General features: G+C 42.4%; 1 protein-coding gene across 1 annotated transcript in view; it reads left to right on the top strand.

The window, feature by feature from the left end:
* The first annotated feature begins 11,885 nt into the window (after positions 1-11,885).
* HELB (DNA helicase B) overlaps positions 11,886-17,245 on the top strand; it is a 70,689-nt gene continuing 65,329 nt past the window's right edge. The window contains exon 1 of the mRNA XM_086400110.1: positions 11,886-11,981. The gene's annotated coding sequence lies outside the window, so the exon portion shown is untranslated. The remainder of the gene's footprint in view (positions 11,982-17,245) is intronic.

Genomic DNA, 17,245 nt, shown 5'->3' with positions numbered 1-17,245 from the left:
GATAAATACAAAACCAAGGAAATATGCTTGGCTGCTATGGTTTTTGTTTCTATTATTTGTCACAAGTCTGCAATTTGCGTGTATAATATGCTTTTTTTCTAAGTCTCCTTCCATGCTCCCCTTTGCCCTCAGCCGGCACCCTGGTGATCTGGGTTTCCTTCCTTGAGGGTGTGCAGTAAACCTTCATTGCTGGAGCGTGTGTCTCCGCTGGCCCTGCCTTTATTAGTGTGTGACGACTGCACGTGTACTTTTACTCCTGGAAGGGGAACTGTCAGCACACACAGCTTCCTGGATTCCCAACTCAGACCTCCCTGCCCTTGCTGTGCTCACTAATCTGATTCCCCTTGATAACTGCAATCAATGCCCAGAAACAGTATAATAATCTACTTCTTTCTTCTTGGTTCAGTGGAAGAAAGAGCCCCAAAAGCCAGTCCCTCAAATTCCAATTCAGTGAAACCGTGGTTGTGTCCACATGGGATCATTTCTCACTTGAGATCTAGGACCTTTAAATTAGCAGAGCTCAGAGTCTTGGAAGAATGGGTGGAAAGCCAAAAACATACATGAGTGGGTATTTTTATTTTTCACAGCATCCTGGTCCTGGAAAAAAATGTAATCATCAATAACTCATAAAATGTATCATCAAGTTAAATGTAATACTTTCAATGTGGTGGGTAAAAAGAATATTAGTTTATTCTGTCATTTAATTTGGGTATGCACTGTTCATTTTGTCTAACGTTGTGCTGTTGTTCTTTAGTCGATAAGTCATGTCTGATTCTCTTGCAACCCCATGTGAAAAACACCTCACGGCCGCGGTAGATCCACAAGCTCAGTAAGAGCCGTATAAAATGAATTTGAGACACACACACGCACCCCACAAACAAGCACATACACGTGCATATGTGCATGCATTTACTCACACTTAACACAACTTTCAGTGGTAAAGACTCCACTTGCCAGGCCTCTCTGTCCATGGGATTTTCCAGGCAAGAATACTGAAGTGGGTTGCCATTTCCTTCTCCAGGGGATCTTCCTGATCGAGGGATCAAACCTGCCTCTCCTGTATTGGCAGGCAGATTCTTTACCACTGAAAGCTGTGTTAAGCGTAGGTAAATGTGTGCACATACACATCTGTATATGTGCTTGTTGCTGGAGAATGTGTGTGTGTGTGTGTGTCTCAAATTCATCATTTTATACTAGCTCTCACTGAGCTTGTGGATCTATGAAGGCCTTGATGTGTTTTTCACATAAACTGCTGACAGCACACCTCTCCTTCATCCTTTCCCTGTGTAATTGATTTCTATGAAATAAAACCCAGAGTGTATTACATTTGTATTTTATAACACTCTCCAACCATTTTTAAATGACTTCGTAGCGTCGTGCTTCAGTGCCATCTTGCTTGTTTTGATTTATTGATTTCACCTTTTGAAGAAGCTCCTGACTAACCTTCCATTTCTTCTCACTCAGTTCTCATCACGCCCCCTTTCAGCATCGACTCCAGCCTTTCTAGCCTTTTTGCGCGCAAGGCTCATTCCCCTGCAGGACTTTTACCCTAGTAGTTCCCGCCTGGAACTCTCGCCCCAGAATTCCTCCCTCTGTAATTACTTTCTATTACCTTTTATGTTGTGTCTGTTTTCTTCATTTGTCAGTGCATGACACTGTATTATATATTTATTTGTTTATCATCAGGTTTCTCTAGAGTATAAAATCCAGAAAGTCAAGGACTTTCACTTGTTCACACCTAGATTCCTACCAACTTAGAAAATTTCCTATAACATTGCAGATGCTCCATAAACATTTTTTAAATACAAGAATTAGTCTTTAAAGAAATTGATTGATTTACAATATTGTGTTTCAGGTATACAGCAAAGTTTTATAATATATGTGTATAAATAAATAAATAAATAAAAATATATATATACACACACACAGATTCTTTTCCATTATAGTTTATTTCAAGATATTGACTATAGTTTATAGTGCTATACAGCAGAACCTTGTTGTTTATGCTATATATAGTAATCTGTATTTGCTAATCCCAAACCACTAATTTGTTCCTACCTCCAAGTTAGTTTTTTATGTCTGTCTGTTTTTATTTTGTAAATAAATTCATTTGTATTATTTCTTCAGTTCAATTCAGTTCAGTTGCTCAGTCGTGTCCGACTCTTTGCAACCTCATGAACTGCAGCACACCAGGCCTCCCTGTCCATCACCAACTCCCAGAGTCCACCCAAAGCCATGTCCATTGTGTTGGTGATGCCATCCAGCCATCTCATCCTCTGTCATCCCCTTCTCCTCCTGCCCTCAATCTTGCCCAGCATCACGGTCTTTTCAAATGAGTCAGCTCTCTGCATCAGGTAGCCAAAATATTGGAGTTTCAGCTTCAACATCAGTCCCTCCATCAGAACACCCAGGACTGATCTCCTTTAGGATGGACTGGTTGGATCTCCTTGCAGTCCAAGGGACTCTCAAGAGTCTTCTCCAATACCACAGTTCAAAAGCATCAATTCTTCGGCACTCAGCTTTCTTTATAGTCCAACTCTCACATCCATACATGACCGCTGGAAAAACCATAGCCTTGACTAGACGGATCTTTGTTGGCAAAATAATGTCTCTGCTTTTGAATATGCTGTCTAGGTTGGTCATAACTTTCCTTCCAAGGAGTAAGCATCTTTTCATTTCATGGCTGCAATCACCATCCACAGTGATTTTGGAGCCCAGAAAAATAAAGTCAGCCATGGTTTCTACTGTTTCCCCATCTATTTGCCATGAAGTGATGGGACAAGATGCCATGATCTTCATTTTCTGAATGTTGAGCTTTAAGCCAACTTTTTTACTCTCCACTTTTACTTCTATCAAGAGGCTCTTTAGTTCTTCTTCACTTTCTGCCATAAGTGTGGTGTCATCTGCATATCTGAGGTTATTGATATTTCTCCCAGCAATCTTGATTCCAGCTGGTGCTTCTTCCAGCCCAGCGTTTCTCATGATGTACTCTGCATATAAGTTAAATACGCAGGGTGACGATATACAGCCTTGATGTACTCCTTTTCCTATGTGGAATCAGTCTGTTGTTCCATGTCCAGTTCTAACTGTTGCTTCCTGACCTGCATACAGGTTTCTCAAGAGGCAAGTCAGGTGGTCTGGTATTCCCATCTCTTTCAGAATTTTCCACAGTTTATTGTGATCCACACAGTCAAAGGCTTTAGCATAGTCAATAAAGCAGAAATAGATGTTTTTCTGGAACTCTCTTACTTTTTCCATGAACCACGGGATGTTGGAAATTTGATCTCTGGTTCCTCTGCCTTTTCTAAAACCAGCTTGAACATCTGGAAGTTCATGGTTCACGTATTGCTGAGCCTGGCTTGGAGAATTTTGAGCATTACTTTACTAGCGTGTGAGATGAGTGCAATTGTGTGGTAGTTTGAGCATTCTTTGGCATTGCCTTTCTTTGGGATTGGAATGAAAACTGACCTTTTCCAGTCCTGTGGCCACTGCTGAGTTTTCCAAATTTGCTGACACATTGAATGCAGCACTTTCACAACATCATCTTTTAGAATTTGAAATAGCTCAACTGGAATTCCATCGCCTCCACTAGCTTTGTTTGTAGTGATGCTTGCTAAGGCCCACCGGACTTCACATTCCAGGATGTCTGGCTCTAGATGAGTGGGAATGATCACATCTTCGTGATTATCTGGATCGTGAAGATCTTTTTTGTACAGTTCTTCTGTGTATTCTTGCCACCTCTTCTTAATATCTTCTGCTTCTGTTAGGTCCATACCATTTCTGTCCTTTATTGAGCCCATCTTTGCATGAAATGTTCCCTTGGTATCTCTGATTTTCTTGAAGAGATTTCTAGTCTTTCCCATTGTATTGTTTTCCTCTATTTCTTTGTCTTGATCGCTGAGGAAGATTCCACATGATAGTTGTCTTATAATTTTTAGTTTGATTATCCAACCTTTAAGTTCCTTTCTGACCTGTATCATTGGCCAGTTTGATGAGATTGCTTTCTCTTTTCAAAAATTGTGGATAAAAAGTGCTCTACAGGATAAGGCCAATTTCAGAACCATGTGGCACTCCACCAAGTACTTTCTTTGAGGTTAATGGCTTAAAACTCAACATCCAAAAAGATCATGGCATCTGGTCCCATCACTTCATGGCAAATAGATGGGGAAACAATGAAAACAATGACAGACTTCATTTTCTTGGGCTCCAAAATCACTGCAGATGGTTACTGAAGCCATGAAATTAAAAGATACTTGCTCCTTGGAAGAAAAGCTGTGACAAACCTAGTGTGTTAGTCACTTAGTTGTGTCTGACTCTTTGTGACCCCATGGACTGTAGCCTGCCAGGCTCCTCTGCCATGGAATTCTCCAGACAAGAATACTGGAGTGGGTTGCCATCCCCTTCCCCAGGTGATATTCCCAACCCCAGAATCGAACTGGTATCTCTTGCATTGGCTGGCAAATTCTTCACCACTTAGACACCTGGGGAGTGTCTCCTTCATTGCTGGCAGATTCTTTACTGTCTGAACCACCAAATCTAAGCAATGTATTAAAAAGCAGTGACATTACTTTGCTGACAAAGGTCTGTAGAGTCAAAGCTATGGTTTTTCCAGTAGTCGTGTACAGATGTGAGAGTTGGACCATAAGGAATGCTGAGTGCCGAAGAATTGATGCTTTTTAACAGTGGTCTTTGAGAAGACTGTTTAGAGTCACTTGGACTACAAGGAGATCAAACCAGTCAATCCTAAAGGAAATCAACCCTAAATAGTCATTGGAGGGACTGATGTGGAAGCTGAAGCTCCAATTCTTTGGCCACCTGATGCCAAGAGTTGACTCATTAAAAAGATCATGATGCTGGGAAAGATTGAGGGCAGGAGAAGGGAATGACAGAGGATGAGATGGCTGGATGGCATCACTGACTCGACGGACATGAGTTTGAGCAAGCTCTGGGAGATGGTGAAGGACAAGGAAGCCTAGGGTGCTGAGAGTCATACACGACTGAACAACAACAAATGTCTTTCCAGTATTTTTTTTTGGCCACGCCACATGGCAAGCAGAACTTCTCTGACCAGGGATCAAATCCATGCTCCCTGCAGTGGAAGCATGGGGTCTTAAACACTGGACCACCAGGGAAGTCCATCTGTCCATAATTTTTAAAAATTAGGAATAAAGTCAACCAACTCTGATTTCATGTCATATTTAGAAATATACTTCTCCATCTTGAATGCAAGATATGATCCAAAGTTCTTCAAATAGAACAAGAGGAACTTACAAACTTGTCCCAAACTGTTTTTCCATCATTTATATTTCATCACTACCTGCTTCCTGTCACCTTTATATAGACTCTGTATCTTTTGTTCTGCTGCTGCTGCTGCTAAGTCACTTCAGTCGTATCCGACTCTGTGCGACCCCATAGACGGCAGCCCCCTGGCTCCCCTGTCCCTGGGATTCTCCAGGCAAGAACACTGGAGTGGGTTGCCATTTCCTTCTCCAATGCATGAAAGTGAAAAGTGGAAGTGAAGTCGCTCAGTCGTGTCCGACTCTTAGCGACCCCATGGACTGCAGCCCACCAGGCTCCTCCGTCCATGGGATTTTCCAGGCAAGAGTACTGCAGTGGGGTGCCGTTGCCTTCTCCATCTTGTTCTAGTCCCAGTAAATTTGTTATGATTCCTGAAGCATACCACATCCCTTCTCATCTCCATGTCTGAGCACATGCATTCCAGCTATCTGGAAGGCCCTCCTCTCTCCACCCCACCTCCAGGTTGGTGCTTCTTTATATACCATTCATAACCTCCCTAAATCACTTTCCCATGAATTGTTCTCAAACTGTCCTGAGTGATTACTCACCTACTCCTCTGCTCTCCTTCAGTAATTTAGATTTTTCCACTTTCATCTTTTGTTTATTGTTTGTAATCATAGCCATGTTATTTATGTCTCTTTTCAGTGTTAAGATGGTGACCTCCTCCAGGTATGAAGTTAGATGCTCATTGCTGTTTACTGAATAAATTTAAAACATAATGAAATATTTAGTTCAGTATTTGTTGCAGTTTAAAGAAAGCAGGTCACCCTCAAAAGGACTGACTTCATCAAGGTTGGCACTGACCATGGTGTTTTTGGGATTTATCTTAGCCTTGACGTCTCAGAGACCTGAATTCATCAATCTCTTTGGAGTGGGCTTACTCTCAGTGGCAGAACTGCATTGACCAGGTTCATGGAGGTTTATAAAAATCAGCATAATCCTTCTCTACTTTCTAATGAAAAAATATAACTGTACAGAGAACTGAAATTCTCAAGGCAGCCTATTAGTGCATTGTCCCCCTGCAGGCAAGTTATATTTGCAGCAATATGATATGGCCCAGGGGAATTTGTTGATCTAAGCAAGCTTGAGACTATCTCATGCACTAGAGAAATAGTCTCGCCAACGAAACTTCATGCTTAACCAAGACTGCTACCCCCTGGGCAGGGCCTGGGTGACCCCCTTCAACTTGTCTGCTAACTCTTATTTCCTGTGCAGCTGTGGTCAACCAACATTTCTTGGCCCAGACAGGTCTTAAAGAAATTTCATTAAATGTCTGATGATAAGGTTCTGTTTGTATTTGAGTTCCCATTCTTCCCATTTATATAATCATGAGTGCTCTCTTGGTTTGTTCCTGTTCATATTTATTGTATACAGAATTAACTAATCTAACTCTAAGGACAACTATATTTTCACCTCATTGGCAACCCTGTTTAATGACAGCAAGACCTAAAAAGGCTGAGTGACTAATAAAGGTCTTAGAACTTGTCAGTGGATGAGGCAGACATTCATCCCTGGTCTTGTGGCTCTAATCTTTATGCTTTCTATTATTCTTTTCATGTGGAAATTCCCAGTAACTATGCAAGCAGGTAGGTCTAGTTCTTAGCCCTTTTTTACCTGATTAAACATACAGTTTTTTGAAAGGCTTAAAAACTCTGACACATGATTGACACTTCTGTGATTTCTCTGGAAATCATATCCCATGGAGGTGCAAGAATTATAGCTAGAAGGATGTTCATTGCCACGTGGTTTACAATAGTAAGTAGCTGTAAAGAACCTAAATGTTCAATGACAGGAAATTTGTGAAATAAATTATAAAAAACCCTGATGCTGGAAAACATTGAAGGCAGGCAGAGAAGGGGACGACAGAGGATGAGATGGTTGGATGGCATCACCAACTCAATGGAGGTGAGTTTGAGCCAGCTCCGGGAGATGATGATGGACAGGGAGGCCTGGGGTTCTGCAGTTCATGGGGTCGCAAAGAGTCAGACGTGACTGAGCAACTGAGCAACAATAGTTATTAACATTTTTATAAAGAATGTTCATTTTACAATGTTAAATGGGAAAAGGCAGATTACTCAATACTATGTAAAACAGGATCCTACTTTTTTTTTTTTTGTAAATGTTTTGACTGTGCCCTGCAGCATGTGGGCTCTTAGGGATTGAACCCATACCCCCTGCACTGGAAGCATGGACTCCTAACCACTGGACTGTCAGGGAAGTCTCAGGATCCTATTTTTTGCAAAAAGAAACTATATGGATACATAATTGTAAAAAAAGGACTAGAAGAAAACTAACAAAAGTACTAAAAGAACGTGGGTAGGGTTATAATGATGGCTCTCCTTTTTAAAATTTTTTCTACAATGCATATGTATTACTTTTTCAAATGATTGCCGTTATTAAGTAGTTGAAAATTAATTTTTATAATCTTATTTGATGGGATTTGAACAGAAAAGAAAACCATATGCAACAATATATCAATATTTTTATTATGTAGCTTTCTGTGTAAGAAAGCTGTTTTTATCTTTCTACTTCACATGTTGTTAATTTCCTGTAGTGATAGTCCACTGGAGGAGCTCTTTAAACTTATTAATTGCCTGTATTTCTATCTGTATAAATGCAGACAAGTCTTTTGTTGTTGTTGTTCTCTAGGAGAAACTATTAAAAGATAGTGAGGATAATGACCCCCAGGCAAATAGTCAAGGGACTCAGCTGAATTTGTTACAATACTACAGTGATGTGATAACAATTTTGTTTCTAATGTGGAGATAGTAGATTGTCTATGAAAGCTGCAGAATGTTCTTCCTAGACCATCCCCCGCAAATATTGCTTGATTGGAAGGGAGCCCACAGGAGAACACAGGATAGACCAGCATGAAATATCCTCCCACTGATCCATCAGTCATGCTCTGTTTGCAGGTGAAGTGCAGCAGCAGTTGGATCAAGGAATGTTAATATTTTATCATAATTCAATTAAAATTTAATTCAATTTCTGAATTCAGAGGATTTAAAACCAGCATAATTAAAAGTAATAAAATGTAAAGTCCTCTGATTCTGTTCTCTCTCATCCTCCTATACTCATCTTCCCTCCAGGGTTTGTTTGCTCACTGCCCACCTCCCTTCCAGACAGCCCCACTTCTTTCTGATGGAATGTTCATTTGCTTGCAAAGAAACATCTTTTTATTCTCAGCCTGCTCAAGATATTGTCACCCTTCCCATTATCTTCACAAAACCTGGCTCTCACAACGAATACTGCTATGCTTCTTTTACAGTTAGGTCCAGGGAAGGGTGCTCGTTCTTCCATGAACCTGAGAGCTCCAGGGCTGGGAGGAGGAGGTCCCGTCCTTCCAGCTGCTCACTGCAGCTCCCAGCCCAAGAAGTCTTCATAGCTTTGTGTGCAATATGATCAGACTGGGCCCCTGTGCACAGGAATGTCCCAGGCTTGGGGGTTAATGCGCTGTAGCAGTCATCTTGAAATTCTTAACAATTGTTACGAGTGAATTATACTTCCCTCCAATTTATATTTTGAAATCTTAATCCTTAGTATCTCAACAATGTGCCTGTGTTTGAAAATAGGACCCTTTAATGAGGTCATTGGGGTAGGCCCTAATCCAGTATGATTGGCAAGAAAAGGAGATTCCTAATCTTATAAGATTCATTAAAAGAAGAGGAGATAAGGACACAGACACAAAGACTTCATAAAGACACAGGGAGAAAATGGCCATCTCCAAGCCAAGAAGAGGGGCCTCAAGATAAACTAAACCTACCCGTATCTTGATCTCAAACATCTAGCCCCAAGAAACATGATAATATGTCAGTTGTTCAAGCCATTCAGTCTATAATTCACCGTTATAGCAACCTTAGCAAACTAACATAACAGTTTCACCTTTTAATTTGTATTTTGTAAGTGAGGTCTGATGGAACAGGGGAGCCTATATCAGGGGCTTGGAACCTTGGCTCACATGGGGTTTCACCTTCCACTGCCTCTACACCTTCCCTGGTTAGCTTCTTGCCTCCCAGTCTCCCCTTCCGTGACTCCCAGCACCCGGGATCCACCTTCCCTTTTCTGTCCTCTCCCCAGGACAGTGACCGGGTCATGTCAGCAGAACAAACCCACCTGTGCCCCGCTGCTGCCCTCTGCCCATGGTGAGAGACAGGATGCAGGCGCAGGCAGGGTGGGGCTGGGGGAACATTGCCTTGTGCTATCTTCAAGGAGGATGGAAACACACCTCCTCTCTAGACTGGCGGGGCCACAGTGTGTGTTTGAATCTCTTGCCCATGCAAACCCAGGCACCAAGGTGGGGTGGTGGGCTGAGGGAAAGTGAAAAAGTGAAAGTGTTAGTCCCTCAATCGTGTCCGACTCTTTGTAGCTCCATGGACTGTAGCCCACCACAGTCAGGAAGATCCCCTGAAGAAGGAAATGGCTAACGGCACTTGTTAGAAGCTTTTTCTCCAAGCTCCCCTCCAGTATCTTGCCTGGAGAATCCCGTGACAGGGGGCTGAGGGAAGGGGAGACCGATTTTTTTGGCCTCCAGCTGGAATGCAGCATCTCAAGTGGAATTCCAAAGCTAGTGGACCATGCCCTGAGTCATGGGACAGAGCAGCCACTGGGCATCTGTGAGGGTCTGCACCCACTCTGCAGGCATTCCCTGTGGCCAAGGGAGCAAGGCATGAAATAGTAAATAAAAGCAACATGACAGGTCAAGAGAGAGCGACTACAGAAAGAAGGAGAGAGTTTTTAATATTTCTGTGCTCTTAACATCACTGTATTTGAACAAAAGCTCCTACATTTTCATTTTGTACTGGCCCCTACAAATTACATAGCCCTGCTGAGCTGCATACAAAATGATCAGCACTTTTAGGGCTCGTACAGTCTGCTATTTCACCCTTTCTCTTCAATACTCTGGCTTTTATTCACACAATTTGCTTCCTTGTCTAGCTTCTTTATCCCCACTCCTAGCCATCATGATGTGGCAATCCATTACTAATGTGTGGACCCATCTACATGCCTAAGTCCGGTCTAGGAGAGGGATTTGCTCCTGCAGTCCATCCTCCTCTGTATTATCCAACTGCTCTCCGTCTCAACCTTGGGGTCCTGATTTAATCCATAAACTCTGGGGCAGATCAATCAGCTGCATGACATTGAACAAGTTAGCTGCTGTATTTGAGCCCCAGGGGCCCCACCTGTAAAATAAGGAGAGTGCTATTAATTTCATGGTTTTGCTGTAAGGTTAAATTAAAATAACATACAAGATGCACTATGCATGGTGCCTGGGACATGGGTGTTCACATGGAATGGCTAGCACCTTCCTCTGGGATCACACCTTCCTATCCTTCTGGCTCTCATCCATCAAACTGGCCTCCAACACTAAGAATTCCTGACTCTCAACTTCTCCCTTTTCTGTCAAGTTTCTTATGATACCTGCGCTCATCCCCAGGCTTCACTTCCCTTAAACATCTTGGCAGCATTTCATTCTTTTCTGCCATACTTGATCTGCAAAGTGTCTGGTCTGTGACACGCTGCCCATCTCCTCAGCAGTTCCCTGTGATGGGCTTTCTCCGCACCTGTACCCAGGTGAGCAGGGGAAGGTCCAGGGCAGCACCGCGCAGGCGTGGGCTTGCGCGCACGCCGCCTCCGCTCCCCGCTCCTTGCTGTACCTCCGCCCGGTTTCGGGTTCGGAGTCTCAGGTCGGCCTAACAGCACTTGTTAGAAGGCTTTTCTCCAAGCTCCCTTTCCTTTCTATCCTCTGACTCCGAGCTACTGTCCTCAGTTCCTGCTTCAGAAGGAAAAAGCCGACAGTGGGCTTACCTCGGCCTCCGTCTGACGGACAGCCCGCGTACCCTCTGCTCTTCATGGATCTTCTTGGCCTTTTCTTTGTGTGCTCTAGACCTCCTGTCTCTCCTGCATTTGGTCAGCTAGTCTTTGGACTTTACCACGAGGCTCTTATTTCCCATGTCTGCTTCTCCTCAACATAGAAACATGATTATGTAGATTTCCCCCTTGTTTAGGAGGGAAACCCCTTCTTTATCATGTCTTATCTAACTTCCTACTTTTCTCAGCCAGGCTCTTTAATAAAGCAGATAGCACTGGCTCACTCCCTTCCTTTACTTCCTGTTTGTTCCTCAGATCCTTGAAGAAAGGGTTTGCCCTCCATTCCATGAAAGTTTCTCTCTCTGAGACAGTTACCTTCTAAGGGCAATCAACAGTTGGTCTTCACCACACCTCTGATTCCTCTGCAGCGTCTGACATTGCAAAATTCTACTTCCTTCTAGTAGGGCTCACTCTCTCACTCTCTCTCTGTCTCTCTCCCCTTCTCTCCTGGTTATATTTCTACCATTTTGACTCATCCCTCTCTTCTTTCCTTTCTTCTTCTCTTTCCCCTTCCTCCCTACTTCAGAAGGAAAAATAAAAAGACACCCTCCTTTCCCTCAGGTTTCCCATTCTCTGGGCTTTCACCTCCACCCTTCTTTTCTCCTGTCACAGCCTCCCTTGATGAATTCACTTGCTCTCCTGGCTGTAACCACTCTCCATTTTCTGATGAGCCCACAGTGCCAGGCTCCAGGCCCACTGCACCGAAGTAGCACAGCAAATTCAACATTGATCAGCCACTCCTCGGACCAGCTGAATGGACTGGGAGCAAATTGGTTAACCTCTGTAAGTCTTAGCTTCCTCATTTGTATGATAAGGTGAGTAATAGATTTCTTTAAGGGCTTATTGTGAGGATTCAAATAATGCAGAAACAGCACAGTTCCTGGCACATATAAATGACTCAATAAATGCCAGTGATGCTGCTGTTGTTAATGGTGATGCTATTTAAGGGTAACTGTTATTCAAGCCTTGCTGGGTGTTTGTAAGATTCACCCACACCTGCTCTCTCCCATTGAAGAGACCGTGGACACTTTTTTTGCCCGATGGCACCTCTTTTTGTCCATAATCACAACATCTGGAGCTGCTGCCTGCTCTCTGCTTCTTCTCATGTCTAACCCACAAACAGAGGGGTGCTCTATCTTGACTTCCTGACTTGAATAATCTTCTGTCTGACTTGGTCTTTCTGTGGGTTGCAAAGTTTAAAAAGCCTGTTTTTAAAACCCCGTAGTCTCCCATACTATGTAAGGCCTGGTTAATACTGCCATTCTTGATGTTTTTGGTACGTTATTTGTTACTGCTGTTTGTACCCATCAAGCACAGTGTGGGGGACCCTATCCAACAGGATAAAGGCCTGGTCCTGGCCTACTTTTCTACTTTATCCACTCTGCTATAAGAGCTCATGCTTCACCAAATGGAACCACTGACAGTTTCCAGAAGCTACCATACTGCTCCAGCTTCTCTATTCAAGTAGCCTGTCTCCATTTCTACACTCTTCTACGACCACCCCTGACTCTCTCCCCAGCCCCTTGCCAAATTAGCTGTTTCCACTTTGTCTATCTGGATGCAGCTCTGGTTGGTTCTAGAAATGTCGCCTCTCTCAGCCATGCTGAACTTCACTTTCAACCATGTTTTTTCCCTGGAGCCTAGCTTGATGCCCGGCACACAGCAGCATGACATCTATGCTGTGTTATGCTTAGTTGCTCAGTCGTGTCTGACCCTTTGTGACCCCATGAACTGTAGCTTGCCAGGCTCTTCCGTCCATGGGGATTCTCCAGGCAAGAATACTGGAGTGGATTGCCCTGCCCTCCTCCAGAGGATCTTCCCAATCCAGGGATTGAACCCAGGTCTCCCCCATTGCAGATGGATTCTTTACCATCTGAGTATACAGAGATCAAAGAGATCCATGAAAAACATTGGAGAAATGCTTCCTCAAAATCCCACTAGAGGTCACTTTCTGTACGTTTTAGGAAGAAACAGGGCAGGCACTTACTAAATCAATTCTCTATGAAAAATTCAGCTTTGTATTTAAATTTTAAAAGTCATTTGTTGTTTATTTAATGGAAACTGAAATTCTGCCATGTACAAGCCTTGAAGCACTGTAAGAAGGCCAGCTCTTTCTGGTTGTATGGATAATGTCAATATTCATGTTTGTATAAAAAACAAAATTGAACATGGCATTTAATTTTGCATATTAAAAATTCAGATCACTGAATTTACATGAGAGTTTCTTCCATATTTTTAGGTTCATATCCTTGGATAAGGTTAATATTTAGATAGTTCATTTCAAATATGTTTTTTTATAGATTATCTCAAAGCCTGTTCTTCTAAACCTTTATTTCTTTACCAGACTTATTCTCATCTGATCTCAGTTGCAAAATTAATGGCATACTCCTACTGATTATCTTGATCTGCTTCATACCACAGAGATTTTAATAAGGGAAACAAAAGAGGGAGAAACTGATTTTACTAGCAGTTAAGAGCCACTTAAGTACAGTGCAAATACACTTATCATAGATATAATGCTTTAATATTTTAGTTACTCTCAAATATATTAATATTATACTTGACTGGCCTCCAAAAGAGCCCTGGTATCAAGATTTTGTTCTTAAGGGAAAATATTGTTCTTAGCAACTCTGCAAATGTAATATCACAGCTCTTGGAACATTGAATTTATATTGACTGTCAACCTTCTAGTACACAGAAGCATCAACAAATGATTACCATGAGGTGCTTGTATTGACCACAAGCACTGATGGATCACAGGGGAGGAATTAGCGGAAGGACGGTTGCTTGATATAATAGGAAGGACTGCAAGGAGTATTTCTGGTTAGCTTGGGGAAATTTCATGACATGTCTCCATCCGCTAACAGAAGTTTCCTTCTCTAATGACTACATATGGATGTGGGTTATTTCTCCATACTATGTCAGGGAACCTATCTGCTCAATACATTAAGTAAACATAACATGTGTATAAGTACATTTCATAGGGTGTGCTTCTTTCGGGAATGGTCATATCAATTTGTTTATATATAGATATACACACACACACATATATACACATACAGTTTCTTTCATTTATTTCTTTTTGGCTGTGTGCTGGGTCTTCGTTACTACGCAGGCTTTTCTCTAGTTGTGGCAAGCAGGGACTACTCTTGGTTGCAGTTCACAGACTTCTCATTGTGGTGGCTTCTCTTATTGTGGAGCACAGCCTCTAGGTGCCCGGGCTTCAGTAGTTGCAGCACGTGGGCTCAGGAGTTGCATTTTCTGGGCTCTAGAGCACAGGTTCAGTAGTTGTGGTGCATGGGCTCCGCCGCTCCGCTGGCACGTGGGATCTTCCCAGACCCCGTGTCTCCTGCATTGGCAGGCAGATTCCTTACTGCTGAACCACCAGGGAAGTCCAGTCATGAGCTGATTTTGGAAAGAATTCTTGGAGTACCCTGACCTGCATGAATGCTTCTGGCCAGCTCTACTCCAGTTCCCCAATGCATGTGTTTTCTGAAATAATGGGAAGACATTGCTGTGTCCTCTGCCTGGAACGCCCTACCTGCTCACAATGAAAAGAACTCTTCTTCTTCTGGACATTAACAGAAGGGTTGACCCCTTGGATTAGGTCCGACTTCTGTTTTCAAACGTTCTCTGTTAGCTCTAAATACTCTTTTGCAGCCCTTATCACTGTTGAAGTTTTGCATTACTTTCCTCATGTTCAAAGATAAACTGAGTCATATTAAACATTTTAAGAGTTTCCTCAAGGAAAAATTGGTTAGAATCAGGCAGCCACAAACTGGAAGTGGCTAGGAGAGCTCCACCTACAGGAGGTAGAGATTTTTAAAGAGGAAAGGTGGAAGCAAAGTATGGAAGTTATTGATTGGCTATAGCGTAAGGCCTAGTTGGCTATTTGTGTTGGTTTGTCATTATGTTTCAGTTTTGTAATACTGAGGCATTTCTAGCTTAGATTTTTGTTTTTGTAGTCTGCCATGGCTCCAGCACTCTTGCCTGGAAAATCCCATGGACGGAGGAGCCTGGTGGGCTGCCAGTCCATGGGGTTGCTAAGAGTTGGACAAGACTGAGCGACTTCACTTTCACTTTTCACTTTCACGCACTGGAGAAGGAAATGGCAACCCACTCCAGTGTTCTTGCCTGGAGAATCCCAGGGATGGGGGAGCCTGGTGGGCTGCCGTCTATGGGGTCACACAGAGTCGGACACGACTGAAGCGACTTAGCAGCAGCAGCAGCGTGGCATGAGAATCCCCTTAATCTAATGTTTTCCTTGTTTAACTAAACACTGGTAATTATTTGATTGATCACTGACTTTCAGACTCAGCTGGAGCTCCAGGTATAACTTTACTCACCATTATCCAGCCATGTCTGGTGCAAAATAAGCATTCAATAAATATTTGTTGAGTAAACAAATGCACTTCATTTTAATTTGGCTACACAACCCCAGATTTCTATTTCTAAGACCCTATGAGCCTAGTACTGTTGTCTGCAACTTCCTTTATTAAGGACTGGAAGGATATAGAGCAGATTTACTCAGCAAAATAAAAAACTTTAGGTTCAGAAAACTAGACATTTCCTTCATACTGTTGGCCCTACTGGTGCACCTCCAAGGCCTTGCCAGCTGCAATATTGCTAACTGTGCTCTCACGTACAATGCATCTCCCATCTCTTCCCCATTCTTTAGGAACCCAATGCTTTGTTCCCAGCCCCTTTCCAAACCACTTATCCAAAGAAAGCCTCCAAGGATGATGCCCTTTTCCATTTGATCTACAGCAGTTTTATCTACTTATGTTTAATATTTCTCATTCTTGCTAAGCTTTGCTTAGCCAAGAATTTCCCCAAAGCTGTTCACTTTCCCAGATGAAGTCTGCTACACTTTTCAAACAGTAAAAAATTTCCTTCCTACTGTCTACATTCTATTCTGATGAGAAAACAGAAGCCTCCAAATCCTTAGTGAATTCAGAGTTGCATAGCTTGTCAGTGATAGATTTTAAATCAGATTTTTTTTCTTTTTTGAGACTTCTGACTTTGAATCCAGTACACTCTCTGTACAGATCTCTTTCATCTTCTAGCCTGGGAGTTCCTTGGGGGTGTGGAATTGTTACCTAGCTTAGCACACTACCTGGAATAAAGTAATATTGTGCTCCATGACTGTTTGCTGAATGAACAAGCTGATCCACTGTCCTTCAGCCTTCTTTTAGACCTAAGCCACTTGGCTTATCCCTCTGGTGCCAGTGACCAACTGTGACCATTAGAGGTACAAAAAGCACCCCAGAAGAGATGGTTGAAGTGTTGCAACCAAGTCAAAGTCAGAAACCTCAGAAACAGAAATGTTAAGGAGTACAAAGTGCAGGGTTGTTAGATTTAGCAAATAAAAATACAGGACCTCTGAGAATACTTATATTTTAAAACTATTCATTGTTCATGTGAAATTCAGTTTATCTGGGTGTTCTGCATTTCATCTGGCAACTCTGTTAAGTGCCATTGTATGTGAACTAAATTGATGCTCAAGAAATGACCTTGTTCCTTAGTAGGTATCTTTTGGGAGGAATTGGATGGGAAAAGTGTTGGTGAGCTTACCAAGGTCAAATAGACATGCTTATCACATGGGGATTGGCTAATTCAAGGTCAGCCAATATTAAAAAAAGACTTTGTACCTGGAATGATCAGGGTGACAGGCCTTTCCTCTGTCCCTGCCTGCTTTGTGATGGAAACAGATGGTAACAGTTGAAAGAGGATGTGCAACATCTTCATTTGTGGGCACAGACTGAATAGTAATTGTTTAACCCCACACAGTGTGACCGTTGTAACTTGTATCCATTCGCCTTCCCTTTTTGACCTTGTGGTCTCTTACCTTGCATAACTATCCCATTCTCTTATATTTCAGAATCTGCCATTTTCCACATATTCTTTCCTATGACATTTCCTCTCCCTTAAGACTCATTTTCTTTTTTTGACCTCTCCTGAAATTTGACTTCTTAAATGTATCTTTCTCTAATTAAAGTGGGGACATCCATTCTTAATCCAACTGTTAAAATGAAAACATTGAATAATTCAAGACATTCATTTCAATACACATTTATTG

This window comes from Bos grunniens, chromosome 5 (genome assembly GCF_055505025.1).
Source record: "Bos grunniens cultivar Pamir isolate PY7600 chromosome 5, Bosgru_T2T1.0, whole genome shotgun sequence".
NCBI lineage: Eukaryota > Metazoa > Chordata > Mammalia > Artiodactyla > Bovidae > Bos > Bos grunniens.
The sequence above is the reverse complement of the archived record's forward strand: the minus strand, read 5'-3'. Positions and strand labels throughout refer to the sequence as shown.